Source organism: Sturnira hondurensis, unplaced genomic scaffold (genome assembly GCF_014824575.4).
Source record: "Sturnira hondurensis isolate 20B ecotype Veracruz unplaced genomic scaffold, ASM1482457v3 Scaffold0024905, whole genome shotgun sequence".
Taxonomy (NCBI): Eukaryota; Metazoa; Chordata; class Mammalia; order Chiroptera; family Phyllostomidae; genus Sturnira; species Sturnira hondurensis.
This window is the reverse complement of record NW_028097536.1, coordinates 10,169-26,756: the sequence shown is the minus strand read 5'-3', so window position 1 is coordinate 26,756 and position 16,588 is coordinate 10,169. Positions and strand designations below refer to the sequence as shown.

Here is a 16,588-nt window from a genome sequence, read left to right as displayed (position 1 = left end):
TGTGGGTCCTTGACCAGTACATCATAGATAAATAAACTCAATGTAGAGCTTATTTCCTCTCTCAAGAATCATGTGTCTGAGATAAGCTTTGATTCTTGTAATAGAATAAATACACAAAGAAGAAGATGTATTTCATTATATCACAGATAGGGAATACTTATTCTCCTTGGGAATTCATTGTATTTCTTTATATAGAGATGATCACTCTGTTAAAATAAAGAACAATTAAAATTGTTTTCCATGTTTAATTATCAAGTTTTCTAGAAAATGAAAATGTCTTACCTCCTCTGAAGAAGAAGAAGAAAAAGCTCCCTTAAAAAAGAAAAAGAAGACAAGAGTGAACATCTCAGTTTCATAATTTTAGATTGAGTGTCAAAAGTCACTTAGTTGCCACAATTATGATTAAACAAATGGAGGCAAAGTCTTAGGTAACTGAAACCCTAAGCCAATTGTTCTATGATTAGTGACATCTCTAACCTAAACCAGGACCTAGGCTTTGGCTATTTTGTATTTGCTACATTCTCATACCATTTCCCTTGAGTGGTAGTTTCTTTTGTCTGTGATTAGAAAAAATCTATCCCTGTGACAAGGAGACTGAAATGGAAAAGTTAAAATTTGGGTTAGTTCAAGATCAGTGTTTTCTAGGTTGGTGTGTTTTAAGTGTCTGAAATTCTATGGCTCTTGAAATATAGATTATACAGGTGTTATGATTATGTTTTCTCTGTTCTTGGATTTTCATTTCTTCTCACGTGCACTTCTCTGTGTGCAGTTCTAGTCACTTGCACTAGTGACTCTCTGTGGGCACCTAAGAATTGTCCCAAGTCCTTAAAGTACTGATGTAAGGTAATTCAAATAAATTGCTCATTCAAAACACTAGAATTGACAAAGCCATGTTTGGGCAATGGAAACATGGTTCTTACTTCAAGGAAATAGAAACATTCTCTGAATAATTACTGAAAACATATTCTCAAATTTCTTCTGCTATACTTACAATCACGGCGAACATGAGAGCCATGATAAAGGCCAAGGCAAGGATCTTCATATTTGGCTGAGTCCTGTGAAAACACATGGGACAAATCAGTAATACAGTCATTCCTGTGCTTTCAAATCATCTATTGATCAAACTGTGATCTGCAGCTTTGTGAACCTGGCTGGAGGTACAGAGTATTCAAACCCGTTGCATTACATCACGGACCTTAGAGACAAGTAGGGGACATTGCTGTGGTATACAGGTACTAAAGTATCATGAAGGCAGACAAAATGGACATCTGAAACTGACCAAGACAGGAAAGGAATAATAAAGTAAAGAGAAAAGGCAAAGCTTGTGTAAGATTATATACTGGGTTGGTAAGAGAATTTGTTGAGTTTTTTTCCATACCATGGCTTTAGTAGTGCTTAGTTGTCTTTTACTTCATTTGAAAGAATTTTGTTAGATTGTGTTGTGACAGTTGTCACATCAGAATGTTTTTTTAAAAAAGTTATCAAAATTGGTGAATTTTTGTAGAGCCATTTTAATAGTGAAGATGGAAGAAAAACAACATTTTCAGCATATTATGGTTTATTATTTCAAGAAGATAAGAATACAACTGAAACACCGAAGATTTGTGCAGTGTATAAAGGAGGTTCTGTGACAGATTGAACTTGTCAAAAGTGATTGGCAAAGTTTCTTGGTTCTATTGACATTTTGGCCAAATACTCCTTTGTTGTGGGGATGCATTGGAGGATGTTTAGCAGCAACCCTGTCCTCTACCCACTAGAGTCAGGAGACATCCTACATACTCAAAATATCCAAATGAATAAACTTACTGGTGAAAGCAGAAAAAAAGCTATCCTTTTTTAACAGAAAATACTAAATGAACTATTTGGCCAACCAATAGAATAGATAAGACACCGTTTGAGAAAGTTGCAAATAAATAAAACTGAGAGTGAAGATAGTATGTAGAAAATGAACTCATTCACCAGGTAAGAAGAGCAAAAACAAAGACAGGCTAACCATTTAGGTTGCTCTGAAATTATAGGGACTTTACCTAGGACATATGGGGTGTTAGTTAAGGCAGAGTTTGAAGAAATATTCAGAAGTTAGAATTATAAGTAGCAGGGACTCTTTTTGTAATACAGATAGAGAACCAGTCAAGTTCCTGACTTGAGAATTGTAGAGTTGGTATAACCCTAGTATTAGAACATGAAAGATAATGAATAAAATACAATTAAATTATAAAGAAGTTTCAGGGAAAATATATGAAGATACTTTGAGAGATTGATTTAATCTCCAAATTATCTTTATCAGTGAAATTAACCTACTCTGGAACTCATTGATACATTTTTTTAATTCAGTTGATACAAATGAACTCAGTTCTGTTGACGTTGTATAAGAAATATAGCAAACTATTTATTTCTCAGTTATAGATTTCTAAATGAAAACACTTTGTGAACTATAAAGGTAAAAAAATTGATGAAGTTGTTTTCTTCTTCATCACTTTTGGCATCAGTTTTGAGAGTAAAATAGAATGACTTTTTTTCTGATGATAGGGTAACTTTTCTTCTGCCTAATAATTTAAATCTCTAACATATGAAACAGAATTTGTGACTGATGTTATTTTTCTTATCCCTGACCTGCTGATATTGCTGCATTTGTAGAAATTCAGGACTGTGTCACTGGAAAAATTAAAAATATATATATTTATTGAATAAGGTTTTATTCCTGCTATATACCAAACATTCACTTCTGTTATGATACAAATAAAGATGCTGCTTTTAGCATTATTCATACCTCAAATTTGATTGAAAGTAGAGGATTAAGGATAATCCACAGAAACTGGCCTTCTACCAATAAACAGAAATCCAGATGGAAATTTTAAGATCTTTAAAAGAATGTTATCTGAAGAAGACAACAAGGAAATTTGACATAGTATACAAACTTGTTTTTAACCAAATCACAAATGAAATGAATATAAATTAAATAAAATACATTAATAATAATAATCAGTTACACACGGCTAATAATGCAGACAGTCAGAAAGTATTTTACTGATAGAAAAGATGAAGAAAAGGTAAATAAAATGAGTTAGTGGTGGTACTGCAGTAACTTTGATGAAGCTTAATTAAACCTTTAGAGTAATATCCACATTTGCAAAAGGAGAGCTTATGCTATTCTAACGATAATTTTCTTATAAAATATAACCATGAAACTTAACTTCAAAGTAAAGCACATGATCAAATAGGAGATATTTTGTATTTAGTCAAGAAAACATAAAGATGTGTCGGTTCTGTCACAGCAGAGACCCCTGAGCAGAGCTCCCCCTTGCTCCTCATCACTCATTTGGTGCAGCGTCGCTGTCAATGCACAGGCATTGGGACCCTGTCCTCGCCTTCAGATCCTGACAAACGATTGCTGTTTCTTTGTTTCTGTAGAAAAATTTCTCAATAAATTTTATACATTTAGAAATAATTTACAAGTCATTCTAGCAAACAAAAATTAGAATAAGACATCATATCAGGTTGTCAATGAATATATTACCTTTACTCAAGAGGAGACGCACAAGTTCAAGAAGCTGAAATGGCGAAGCCCTTTCTTGTGATGTCCTTTTCTGGAAGACTGATGTATTTATATACACTGAAATCCTGCATTTGTTTTTCTAAATTATGTCAGTTATGAGATCATATTATTGAACTAAAAATAATGCCCAATATCTGTCTTGGCAGGTACAAAGAATGAACTTAAACTTTACAATAGATGATTGTGAAGCAGAGCCACCAGGAAAATATTTCACCCATCACATTTTAATCCCAGTGTTTGTCTAGGTATGGATGAATAAGACAGAGAAAGGTATGCTAAAGTAAGCACAGAGATGACTTGAATGGTAGAAGTGTTTCTGTAGAACACTATCTGCCCTATTTAAACATATGCATGTCCAAGGTGGAAAATTCTATGCCCAAAATGATGCCATCTTATTAAAATTTTACTGGGTCTCTAATATAGGGTGACAAATGGCATAATAAACTTGAAGCCATTTAATTCAAATGTGTCTCCTAAAATTATTACAATGAATCCTTATTCTATTGAATTTAGTGTATTTTAAATATTTTTGAAAAGAGATTATATTTATTTAATCATTTTTAGAGAGAGGAATAGGGAAGGAGACAGCAAATGAGAGAAACATTAATGTGTAGTTGCGTCTCACATGGCCCCTGTTGGAGATCTGGCCTAAAACCCAGACATGTGCCCTGACAGGGAATTGAACTAGCGACCCTTTGGTTTGCAGACTGGCATTCAATCCACTGAGGCACCACAACAAGCCAGAGCTGTATTTTAAGCTTTAAAGTATATTTAAATGTTTGACAAAATACAGTACTTCATTAGAATACAATAAAACAGTTCTTATTTTTAAAGTCCAATGACCACAGAAGCTCAGTATTCTATGTGTCACATAGGAACTTGATGTATATGTTTGGGTATCAATTTTAGTTCCTTTGAGTCCTTAGAGGTTCGTGTTCCTCCCTGGAAGCCATGTGTTAAGTAAATAGGAGGAACAATTATTGTTCACTTAGTCCCTAGGCAAATTTGTATAAAATTCACCTCTTTGCTACTGGTTGGATAATGTAATATATTCGAAACTAAATATACCGCCAAAATACCACTTTTAAAGTTTGGGTATATTTGATGTCCATCTATTGTTACTAAAAATGTAGTACATGTGACCATCAGAGTCAGCATCATCAGGGATCTTGTTGGAAATGCAAGTTCATAGGCTCTTTTTCCAGGCATTTGTGTCAGAATCTAGGAGATGCAGCTGGAATCTAATGTTATGACTCTCTCCAGGTGATTCTTTGTTGAGCATAAATTTTCAGAAACTACATAGTTAACTCATAATTATATTATGTGCCCATAGGCCTGACCCTATAAATAGAACTTAAGCTATAATTTTGTAGCAGATGTTTTAAGAAAGTATTTATTAAGTTTATCTTCGACACTATGTTTTCGTAATGCATTGGAAATTATTGTTATTCTCTGAATGGAAAACAAAACATTATAAATGTTTTAGTAAGGCCATTAAAGTCCAATTCAGTTTAATTATTCTAATTTTAAATCAATTTCTATGCCTTTTACATATATAGTTGATTCTCAGTGTAAAACAAATCTAGTCTATATTTTTAATGCAAAAAAGTTATACAAGGTTCAATAAGTATTGAAATCAGTTTAATAATTTAAAGGTAAATCCTTCTTTAACCATTTTGAAAATGTCAAATGAATTACTTCTTTCTTTTCTCTTGATTCCTCTCTTCATTACTTACTTACTGCACCTTCTTTCTTCATTCATTTATTTCTCTGGTAATTTCTCTCAAGCTGTATTAAAAGGCAGTATTCTAACAGGTCGAACGTATGCACAGCCAACTGAACAATATGTGAACTAGTGATTCAAAGGCTCTACCAAGCAGTGACATCATAAAAGAAAAGGGGAAAGAAGCCTGCCTAGGTAATAAAAATAGACAAATGAGAAGATACAGAATGTAAACCTACANCATTTCACCTAGGTTTTCAAATTTCTTGGCATACAATTCTTCATAGTAATTCCTTACAATCCCTTCTATTTCTGTGGTATCAGTTGTAATCTCTCCTCTTTCATTTCTGATTGTGTTTATTTGGGTCCTCTCTCTTCTTTTCTTAATGAGCCTACTTAAAGGCTTCTCTATTTTGTTTATCTTTTCAAAAAACCGACTCTTGGATTCATTGATCCTTAGAATTGTGCTTTTAGTCTCTATGTCATTTAATTCTGCTCTGATCTTGGTTATTTCCTCCCTTGTACTTGCTCTGGGCTGTCTTTGTTGTTGTTCTTTGAGCTCTTGGAGGCGTCGGCTTAGGTTGTTTGTTTGAAATGTTTCTATTTTCTTTAGGTAAGCCTGTATTGCTATGAACTTCCCTCTCAGGACTGCCTTGGCTGTGTCCCATAAGTTTTGGGTTGTTGTGAGTTCATTTTCATTTGTTTCCAGAAACTTTTTGATTTCTTCCCTAATTTCAATCTTGACCCATTCGTTGTTTAATAGCACACCATTCAGTCTCCATGATTTTGGGTGTTTTGGCTTTTTTCCTGTGGCGTTGGTTTCTAATTTCAGTCCCTTGTGGTCAGAGAGAAGGCTTGGTATGATTTCAATTTTCTTGAATTTGTTGAGGCTTGTTTTGTGTCCTATCATGTGGTCTATATTTGAAAATGTTCCATGTGCATTTGAAAAGAATGTGTATTTAGCTTCTTTGGAATGAAGGGCTCTCTATATATCAGTTAAGTCCATTTCATCTAGGGTGTTGTTTAGGGCAGCCATATCTTTGTTGATATTTTGTTTGGAAGATCTGTCCATTTTTGACAGTGGGGTGTTAAAATCCCCTACTATAATTGTGTTGCTGTCAATATCTTTCTTGAAGTGTAGGATTTTTCTTATATATTTGGGTGCTCCTATGTTGGGTGCATATATGTTTAGGATGTTAATGTGTTTTTGGTGGATTCTTCCCTTGAGTATTATGAAGTGACTTTTGGGTCTCTCTTTATGGCCCTTTTTTGGAAGTCTATTTTGTCTGATATTAGAATTGCTACCCCGGTTTTTTTTTCTTGTCCATTTGCTTGGAAAATGTGTTTCCAGCATTTCACTTTTATTCTGTGATGGTCTTTTGTCCTGATGTGGGTCTCCTGTAGGCAGCATATGTGTGGGCCATGCTTTCTTATCCATTCAGCTATTCTATGTCCTTTGATTGGAGCATTTAATCCATTTACATTTAAGGTTATTATTGATAGGCACTTATTCATTGCCATTTTTGTACCACAGTTCTTCTCTGTCTCTCTCTTTTCCTTCCTTTCCTTAAAGCAGCCCTTTTAGTATTTCTTGTAGAGGTGGTTTGGTGGAGGCATATTCTTTTAGACTTCCTTTGTCTTGGAAGCTCTTTATTTGGCCTTCTATCTTGATTGAGAGTCTTGCTGGGTAAAGTAGCCTTGGTTGTAGGCCCCTGGTTCTCATTACTTGAAATATTTCTTGCCATTCTCCTCTTGCTTGGAGTGTTTCCATTGAGAAGTCAGTAGCTAACCTTATTGGGGCTCCCTTGTATGTTACTTTCTTTTTCTCCCTTGCTGCCTTTAAGATTCTCGGTTTGTCTTGGAATTTTGCCATTTTAATGATGATGTGTCTTGAAGTGGGCCTCTTTGGGTTCCTCTTGAATGGGACTCTCTGTGATTCCTGGATTCGTGTAACTTTTTCTCTCATCAAATTAGGAAAATTTTCCATCATTACTCTTTCAAATAAGTTTTCTAACCCTTGTTCTTCTTCTTCTTCTTCGGGTATTCCTATTATTCAGATATTATTACGTTTCGTATTATCTTGCATTTCTCTTAGTCCATCTTCATTCTTTTTGAGCCTTTTTTCCCTTTCTTGCTCTTTCTGGGAGATTCTTTCTACTGTGTCCTCCAACTCGCTGATATGATCTTCTGCCTCATCGATCCTGCTTTTCATTCCTTCTACTGTGTTCTTCAGTTCCGAAATTGTATTCTTCATTTCCTTTTGGCCTTTGCTGATAGTTTCTATTTCCTTTTTCATGTTGATATATTTTGCGGAGAGCTCATTGTAGCTCCCCTGTAGTTTCTGGTAGCTCCCCTCTAGTTTCTGGTAGCTCATTGTGAGTTCTTTGAATTTCCTGATAACTAGTGCTTTGAATCAATATCTGATAGCTGACTTGCCTCTCTTTCATCTGACATTATTTCTGAGACTTTGACCTTTTCTTTCATTTGGCTATTGTTTCTTTGTCTTCCCATTGCTTGTGAGACTCTTCTTGTTAGCTTCAGCTTCTTAAATTGATCTGTTCTGACTCCCTAGGTTTATGGTGTGAACTTCTGTGGTGGAATTCCTGTGAAATTCAGTGGTGCAGTCTCCTGCAGGTATCTTGATGTTCTCCGCTTCCACCTACTCCTTTCTTTGTGTGTGTGTGATCAGCTGGAGGGGGAAGCAAAATGGTTTATGACAGCAGGAGAGTACTTTATGATATTTACAGTCACAGCCGGTAGAGAAGAGATAGAAGATCTTTCGGCTCTATATAGTGTTAACTGTAATGTTCAACCCAATTTGCCACTTTTAAGAAAGGATAGACTAAAGATAAGTCTCCTGTTGGGGAGGGAAAGCCTGTGAGTTGTATCTAGAAAGCAGTGGGGTTGAGGGAGGTCAGATTTTTAGGTAAGGTGAGAGTAAAGAATAGTAAATAGATGTACATAGCATGTGAGCAAGTAGAGTTAATCACTATAGTACTAGAATTCGGGAACCTGTAAAGTGGACTAAGACCTGAGAGATGTGTTGTGAAGTATTTACAGTGTTATAGAAAGCAACAAACAGTCAAACAAACCCACAAAAAAGGGCAAGAGAAGTGAGGAAAAAGCAATAATTTTGGGGTGAAAGGAAGAAGGACTAAAACAGGAAAAAAGAAATGAAAGGAACAGAGTACTGAAAGATACAGCAACAATATAATTTAAAAAAATATACGATTACTGAAAAAAGTTCAAAAAACAGTTCAAAAAAAAATAAACTCCTTCCTTGTTGGTTTCAAATTGTCCAATCTGGGTTTTCAGGTTTCGGCTGGACCCCTCTGTGGGCTGGGTTGTAGGCCCAGGTGCACACCCCCCGCCAGCCAGAATAACAGACTAGGGCGCGGGTGCCCGCCCACCTGACAGGCTGCCTGGGTCCCACGGGATCTGGTACTGGTCCTTCTCAGTCCTCTGGCTGGGTGAGAAGCAAGTCAAGCTGCCTTCACAGGAGAACACCTCAGTCCACTTTCCAGTAAAAACTTCTCCAGAAAGCGTGCCTCTCAGCCCAGCCCAATCCCTAACCTGACCGGTTAGGACAATGCTCCTCTCAAATTTCCTGGGCTGGCGGGCTGGTGGGCTGGCCACCATAGAGGTCGCAACTGAACATGGCCCCCTGTCCTTGCCACCCTCCCTGCACACCTAGGCAGACAGGTCTCTGCCACCCAGCCCTGCCTAGATGGTGAGGGAGGGAGCCAGCTCTTCCAAGGACTCCGCAGCCGGCCCAATGCTCCACTGGGTTCTGGGCTCCCTATGAGTCCTCCATGGCACTGGCAGCAGACGGAAGCCTGTACATACCTAAGGAGGCCGCAGTGGCGGCTCCAAGGCGTTTTGGCGGAGGGCAGCCGGCCCTGCTGCTGCTGCTTTTGTCTTTACTCACAGGTGCTGGGCTCTGGATGAGTCCTCTGTGACAGAGGCCTTGATGCTGGCCGTAGACAGAAGCCTCTGGGCCCTGGAATCTGCAGCAGCAGCAGCTCCGAGGTCTTTACGCACCAGCCAAAGGCTGCTGTCCCACCACCGCCACTGCCCTTGACTTTACTCAGGGTTGCCGGGCTCCCGATGAGTTCTCCGTGGCAGATGCCCCTGTTGCTGGGCTCAGACGCCCCTGTTCCTGGGCACAGATGGAAGGAAGCCTCTGGGCTCTGACTGCTGCGGCAGCCATTGCTCGGAGGTCTTTACTCGCCAGCCAATGGCTGCCGCCGGCCTGGCCCTCAAAAGCATTTTTGTATCCTAACAATGAAACAGCAGAAGCAGAAATCAAGAAAAAAAAATCCCACTCAATATAGCAAAAACAAAAATAAAATATCTGGGAGTAATAAATCTAACCAAGGAGGTTAAAGACCTCTATGCAGAAAACTACACAACACTGAAGAAAGAAATCAAGGAAGACACAAATAAATGGAAACATATACCGTGTTCATGGATTGGAAGAATTAACATCCTCAAAATGTCCATACTACCCAAAGCAATTTACAGATTCAATGCAATACCTATTAAAGTACCAATGCCATATTTCACAGACATAGAAAAAACACTTCAAAAATTTATATGGAACCATAAATGACCCCAAATAGCAGCTGCGATTTTGAGAAAGAAGAACAAAGCAGGAGGGATCACAATACCTGATATCAAACTGTATTACAAGGCCACTGTAATCAAAACAGCCTGGTACTGGCACAAAAACAGGCACATAGACCAATGGAACAGAACAGAGAGCCCAGAAATAAACCCAATTCTCTACAGTCAATTAATATTTGACAAAGGGGGCAATAAGATAAAATGGAGTCAAAATAGCCTCTTCAACAAATTATGTTGGGAGAACTGGACAGCTACATGCAAAATGCAAAAAAGTGAAACTCGAGCACCAACTTATACCATATACCAAAATTAATTCCAGGTGGATAAAAGACTTAAATATAAGCTGTGAAACCATTCAAGTCCTAGAGGAGAACATTGGCAGGAAAATCTCAGATATTCCACGCAGCAATACTTTTACTGATATGTCCCCTAGAACAAGGGATATAAAGGAAAGAATAAACAAATGGTATCTCATCAAAACTACAAGCTTCTACATGGCTAAAGAAAACAATATTAAAATAAAAAGAGAACCAACTGTTTGGGAAAACATATTTGCCAATGATACATGGCCTTAGTTTTTGTCCATGTGTCCTTTATACTTGTTCTTGTGAATCTTTCCCCTTTTCCCCTGAAATTATACTCTGGTTTCTCTTCAGATTGTATAAATCTTTCACCTTTCACTACTTGATTTAGATGCAGTTACTTGTTTCTAATATCCAAGACCCTATTCTTTCTTTTTTTTCTTTAGCCTATAATTCCCCTTCTCAGGTCAAACCCTTCATTTGGCTTCATAAGCCTGCTCAGGATCATGTGTTCATGTAATTCCTCTTTGCCTCTCTTCCATCAGCTGAAATAAACTAGGTATTTCATTTGTGCCTATTGCACATTTTTATAGCTTCATTAAACTCTATTTTACATTTCATAATAAGTAGGTTTCATGTTAGTTAATCCTAAAGGCTTTTTATCTCTTTAGGTACAAGAATTTTGCATTTTTGTTTACTGTTGCATTATTGGCAACTAGTAAAATGTCTGAAAAACATAGATGCTTAATATGGAATACATTTCACTATCTTAACAATCTCCTTGTCCACCTGTCTTCAATATACAGTACTGCATGTGTGATTATTCTTTATATCTAGTCATTATTCAGAAAGTCTCTTCTTTTTATGCTCCAGTTCCCATCTGGTAAAAGAAGTTCTAATGTGTACTTAATATTGCTCACTCTTACTAGACCTGTTTCTTTGCCTTTTTCTTTATCTCTATTTATTGAAGCCCTTCTGGGGGTTTGACTTTACTACTGAACTGCTGCCACCTCCTCTTCTCTTGAACAGCCAGCACTTTATGATTAGTCATGTAGCACAAACACATTCTATTCCCTGTCCCCACCTTAATAATTTTCTTGATCTACTGATATTATACTACAACCATCTTGGCATAAATCTACTTAGGTAACGAAAACAAGCTGATTTCTACTTTCATCTGGGCATTAATGCTGTGGATATTTGTATTCATTTTGATTTTCATATTAACCTAATATGTTCCTAAAGTCATACCCACTTCCCTCACTGACAGTTGAAAACTCCATCCTGCACCTAACTGGAAAAGTAGAACCATTGTTTTCATTTTTCACCTGTATTTCAAAGTATGTATTATATTTACTCATCTTCTTTCCCTTTCTTTATTCTCAGAGAAACTGGTACATTCTGTATAGGTCTATTTCTTTTGGTTGCAACTCTTATCCTATTGGATCTTCCTTTATCAATTTAATCTTTGCCCCTTTGGTATATTTCAGCCATTTCTCACCATTGGCCCCTTTATGTTAAGCTAAGAATCTCTGTCCTAAAATTACTTTCATATGATTCTGGTTATTCCTATAGTCATAGATAACATTCCATAGGTACCCTTAGTTCTCGTTCTAAAATATCTAAGAGTAGTGTTGCTTTTTAATGTCTAATTCCTTAGACATAACTTACTTCTTAACCACGTGGAGTGTATTTCAATGGTTACAGTGATAATGATTCCATATGTCCAAAAATCTCTCCTGTTTCCACCTTATTCCACACCTATGTAGCATTTCCTATTTCCTTTTGCTATACCAGACTCTGAATAACAGGGTAGACTTGAGCTTTTTCTTAGACAATTTCTCTTTTTCACTTGCCACTTCTTCCCTGGGAAAGTTTATTTGTTTCTTTATCAGAAAAAATCATCCCTACAGTTGTACATACGATGCCATTCAGCATTATATTTAATAACAACACAACTTAGACACCTTCAAACTTACCACATAGAAGACTTAACCGAGTATTTCTTTTCTAATTTCAACTTGGTTTCCAACTTGGCTTATGACATGGATAAATTTTCAGCTAACCTGGCATATTCTATTCATTCAATTCCCAGATTTCTCTCATTTCTCTTATTTTAATAATAAGTTTTCCTTCCCTTCTCTAAGATGTTCCATACCATTTCCATAGTTGAGGTCATCATGATGTTTACCCTAAACTACTATAGTAACATATTATAATAATCTCTCTTACTCTGTTGCCTGAGATATTTTCATTAAAAAAGTATAATCCAAAAACTTTTAATGCATTTTTCAAATCTCTTAAAGTATAATTTTCAGTGAATTATGTCACAATGCATTCTGAAATTCAAGCCATCCATAATATGACTGCAAAAAACATGTGTAATAGTAACATATTTTGTATGTTTTATGTTTCCTAAAATACAGAATCTATCAAATGTGATGTATTGCTGTACAAGCACCCATGCTTCTTTCAACCAAATACTTTATCTATGTTTAATTATGTCTCAAAACATTCACAGTTTTTTCTTTTTATCATTTTCTCCACTATTCTCACCCAACCCAACCACCCTCACACCAACCCTTAATCCTATGCCCCTTTGGTTTTGTCTATGTGTAATTTATACATATTCTTTGATAACCGTTCCCCATCTTTTCCCCGTTATTCCTCTCTCCTCTCCCTTCTGGTTACTGTCAGTTTGTTCTTTGTTTCAGTGTCTCTGGTTATATTTTGCTTGCTTGTTTGTTTTGTTGATTAGGTTCCACTTTTAGGTGAGATTGTGTGGTATTTGTCTTTCACCACCTGACTTACTTCACTTAGCATAATGCTCTTCAGTTCCATCCATTCGAAGGGTAGGAGCTCCTTCTTTCTTTCTGCTGCATAGTATTCCATTGTGTAAATGCACCAGAGTTTTTTGATCCACTCATTTACTGATGGAATTTAGGACACTTCTAGCACTTGGCTATTATAAATTGTGCTGCTATAACATTGGGGTACATAAGTCTTTTGAATTGGTGTTTTATAATTTTTAGGGTATAATCCCAGAAGTAGAATTGCCAGATTGAAAGGCAGTTCCACTTTTAGTTTCAACTAGAATAAAAGCTCCTTGAAGACTAGCAACCTTGCTCACACTCAGCAAAAGGGCCCATTCCTTCAATCAAGGCATAACAAATGATTCATGTTTAAGTCCAAATGCTACATTGATAGTTAAATTTTATAAAAATATCTCAGGGGATTAATACAAGGGCATTGCATACAACCAACTACAAATGCATGCACTCAGGAAGATCTGGTTTTAAATGAAATTTTTGAAATTAACAAATAATATGGATTTTGTAAGTAATTTAATGTATTGGTGCCTGAGTTCCTTCATCAAAAATATGGAGGGGGAAGCTCTCGTGGTGTTTGTGTTACAATCATACACGATAAGTCTGTAAAGGACAAATATAATATAATTTATATTATAGTGCTTGAAAAAAGGTAACTGATATTTATCAGGTAAACAAGTCTCCATGATATTTTACACAATTTTTACAACAGAATTACCAAGCATTTTGCTTATACGAGCCATCTAGATTTCTTTTTTGAGATGCTCTATTACAGAAGAAAGATTATTCTTCTGTACACAAGATAATGAATTTAAGTTAAGAACTTATTGTGCCCAAATTAAGTGGTCCTGGGAGCTTTGCAATTTGACTCACATGACTAAGCTACCACCATGGACTTGTTATATTGTCATTTTTCTCCATGGCAGCATAAAACACTAACAGCTGCTCAGGTTAGTGTGCAATTGTGGCTTTTGTAAGCCCCTGCATATGTCCGGTGCTCATACAGCATCCCCTACAAGTGAGCTCTTGAGGACCCACCAAGTCTAGAGACCTAATTAAGTCTGAACTTGTGGACTGAGCCAGAGGGTCACTGTCCTACAATGATTGTCTTCAGTTATTAGACAATTGCATTTCCTAGACAGATTTCCTTTGCCAGATGTGAATTGCTCCCTTGTTAAAATGCTCCCCAGCATTTCTGGGGAAAGACATCAGGCAGAAATCATTTTCTATTAATGCAGACTTCTTGGAATTGAAACCCAGGATTGATTTTATTTTAAACCACATAATTAACATGCCACTGAATACAGTATATAAACAGCCACAAAAGCAGACACACCATTACTCATTTAGGTCCTTCTTTACCTCTTGTCCTCCACCTCAGAAAAAGATAAGAATTTCACATATAAATTTGATGTACTTCTCTTTAGGTTTATTTCAACTAGTTTGTGATATATAAAGAAAATATTTGTAAAATATAATCTTCGAAAGGAAGGTATATAAAATAGTATTGACATTATTCTCAATAGTGTTCTCTGATAATACTATTAGGTTAAAAAATGAAGAAGTGCATATGAAGATGTGGTCAAAATTAAAAGGCCAAATAAACTTTATGAGTCAAAGAAAATATAGTAATTAGTAACCCCCCTACTAATATTTTTAGTGGGGGAGGGTTAACAGGCTATATTAAAAGATCTAACAAGAATTACATATCTTCCAGATCGATTAAAATTATCACAGCCATAGAATCAAATATATTTAAAGTCTTGTAAAAATTTATCAGGAAAGCTTTATTCAACAGGTAGTTATAAAGGTAGCATTGAATAAGAATAAGGTTGTATTAAATAAGGATATCATGAGAGTTTTGGGGGAGCATGCACTGCTTGAAATGCTTATAAATAATTTCTTTTATGAGTATATTCATTGAAGTTGTTTATGACACACAACATTCCACTTTATTGTTCAGTTTATAATATTGTAAAAAATATAGTAAAATAGACACAACAACCAGGATTCAGTTAAAAACAAACTAGATTTTACTTTGTAAGAAAAATTCTAGAAGAGGTAGAAATAACCTGAAAAGAAAAACAAAAAAGAATTTAAAGAAAGAACACATTCGACCATGTATTAATAACAAAGTTTGGCTTAAAAATAGTGTATAAAAATGTTAACTATAAAATATAGAAAATGCAATGAGATCTTCCCTAGTCATAATGATCTCGAATATAATAACATATATGAGACCTGACTATGAAAAATTAATTGGAAACTTACAAAGGTCTTAACCAAAATAAAATTAGGAGGAATTATATAACACCCATGGGAAAAATCTAGAAAACACATTTGCCTAATAAAGAGAAATAGTTCAGCCTTAAATATTGCAAGGTATATTTTACACATGAATTAGGAACTTTTTCAAAAAATTCAAAGATCTTTATTTCTTTTGTTTGTCGTTCAGTTGCAGTTTACTCACATTTTCCCCATTGCTCCCTCACCTTGCCCACCTCCACTTCCACTCCCCCACTCCAACAGTAATCCCCAGTCTGCTGTCCCTGCCCAGGAGTCTTTAATATATGTTCCTTGACTTGCCCCTTGTAGCAGAAATTTAGTTTATAAGTCTGGGAATAAAGATTGTATGTTGAAGTATATTGGTGCATAAACCTATTTTTTTACTAGAAATTATAGGGATGGAACAAAATGAAGCATTTAGCACCTTTTGGTGAAAAGTGTTAACATACATTTTATATTATGCTACAAAAATAAGTAGTCTGCCTTGGGGACTGGAAAAGAGAACCTGATCCTTTGGTAAATCATCAAAAAATCAGAGAAAACGGAAGCATGGTGTACGTCTAAGGTTATATGGCACAAAGGTAAAGAGACGTCATTAGTTATGTGGGGATGAAGACTGTGGAGTGGCTACACATAGACAATAAACAAATGCAACAGTCCTATAAAAACCTCTGGGTAAGTGGAGTAAGTAAGTAAAATGCTCAAATACAATCTCAGTTATTAGAAACAAAGAGATATGGTTAAACCAAATATTCATAAAATTCTTTCATTTAATAAAGAAACAGTAAAATAAACTATGACCTTCTATGTACATTTTTAATCAGTGTGTTCCTCAGGGATATGAGGATTCATTAGGGCTGAAACCTTAATATTTTACTTATCAGTGTAGAATTGCTTCTCGTGCATCCCCTGCTGGGAAATGGCCCCTGCTGGGAACTGGCCTGCAACCCAGGTATGTGCCCTTATGGGGAATCCACCCACGATCTTTTGGTTTGCAGGCCCGTGCTTAATCCACTGAGGTACACCAGCCAGGGCTGAAACCTTAATATTTTGTTCCCTGCTTTAAACCCAGATTCTAGACCACATGACTAATAAACATTACTCATTTTGAATAATAAATCAATTAATAAAGCTTTATCTATTTACAATTTTTCCTTTCAAAAATATACAATGTACTATAAATGAGATAAAAAAGAATGAGGTGGGATAGAGCTGAGAGCTGAAAATTCTGAATGGCTTTCTTTGAAGTGTAAAGTTGGTAAGTAAG

The 16,588-nt window shown here is 36.0% G+C and overlaps 1 long non-coding RNA gene across 1 annotated transcript; it reads right to left on the bottom strand.

Annotated features, from left to right (window-relative positions):
- Positions 1-269: 269 nt before the first annotated feature.
- LOC118982061 (uncharacterized) lies at positions 270-3,621 on the bottom strand. The gene is made up of 3 exons (XR_005065474.1): positions 3,518-3,621; positions 992-1,055; positions 270-312 (listed from the first exon to the last, which is right to left on the bottom strand). It is a non-coding gene; the product is annotated as an uncharacterized LOC118982061 (long non-coding RNA).
- Positions 3,622-16,588: the final 12,967 nt, after the last annotated feature.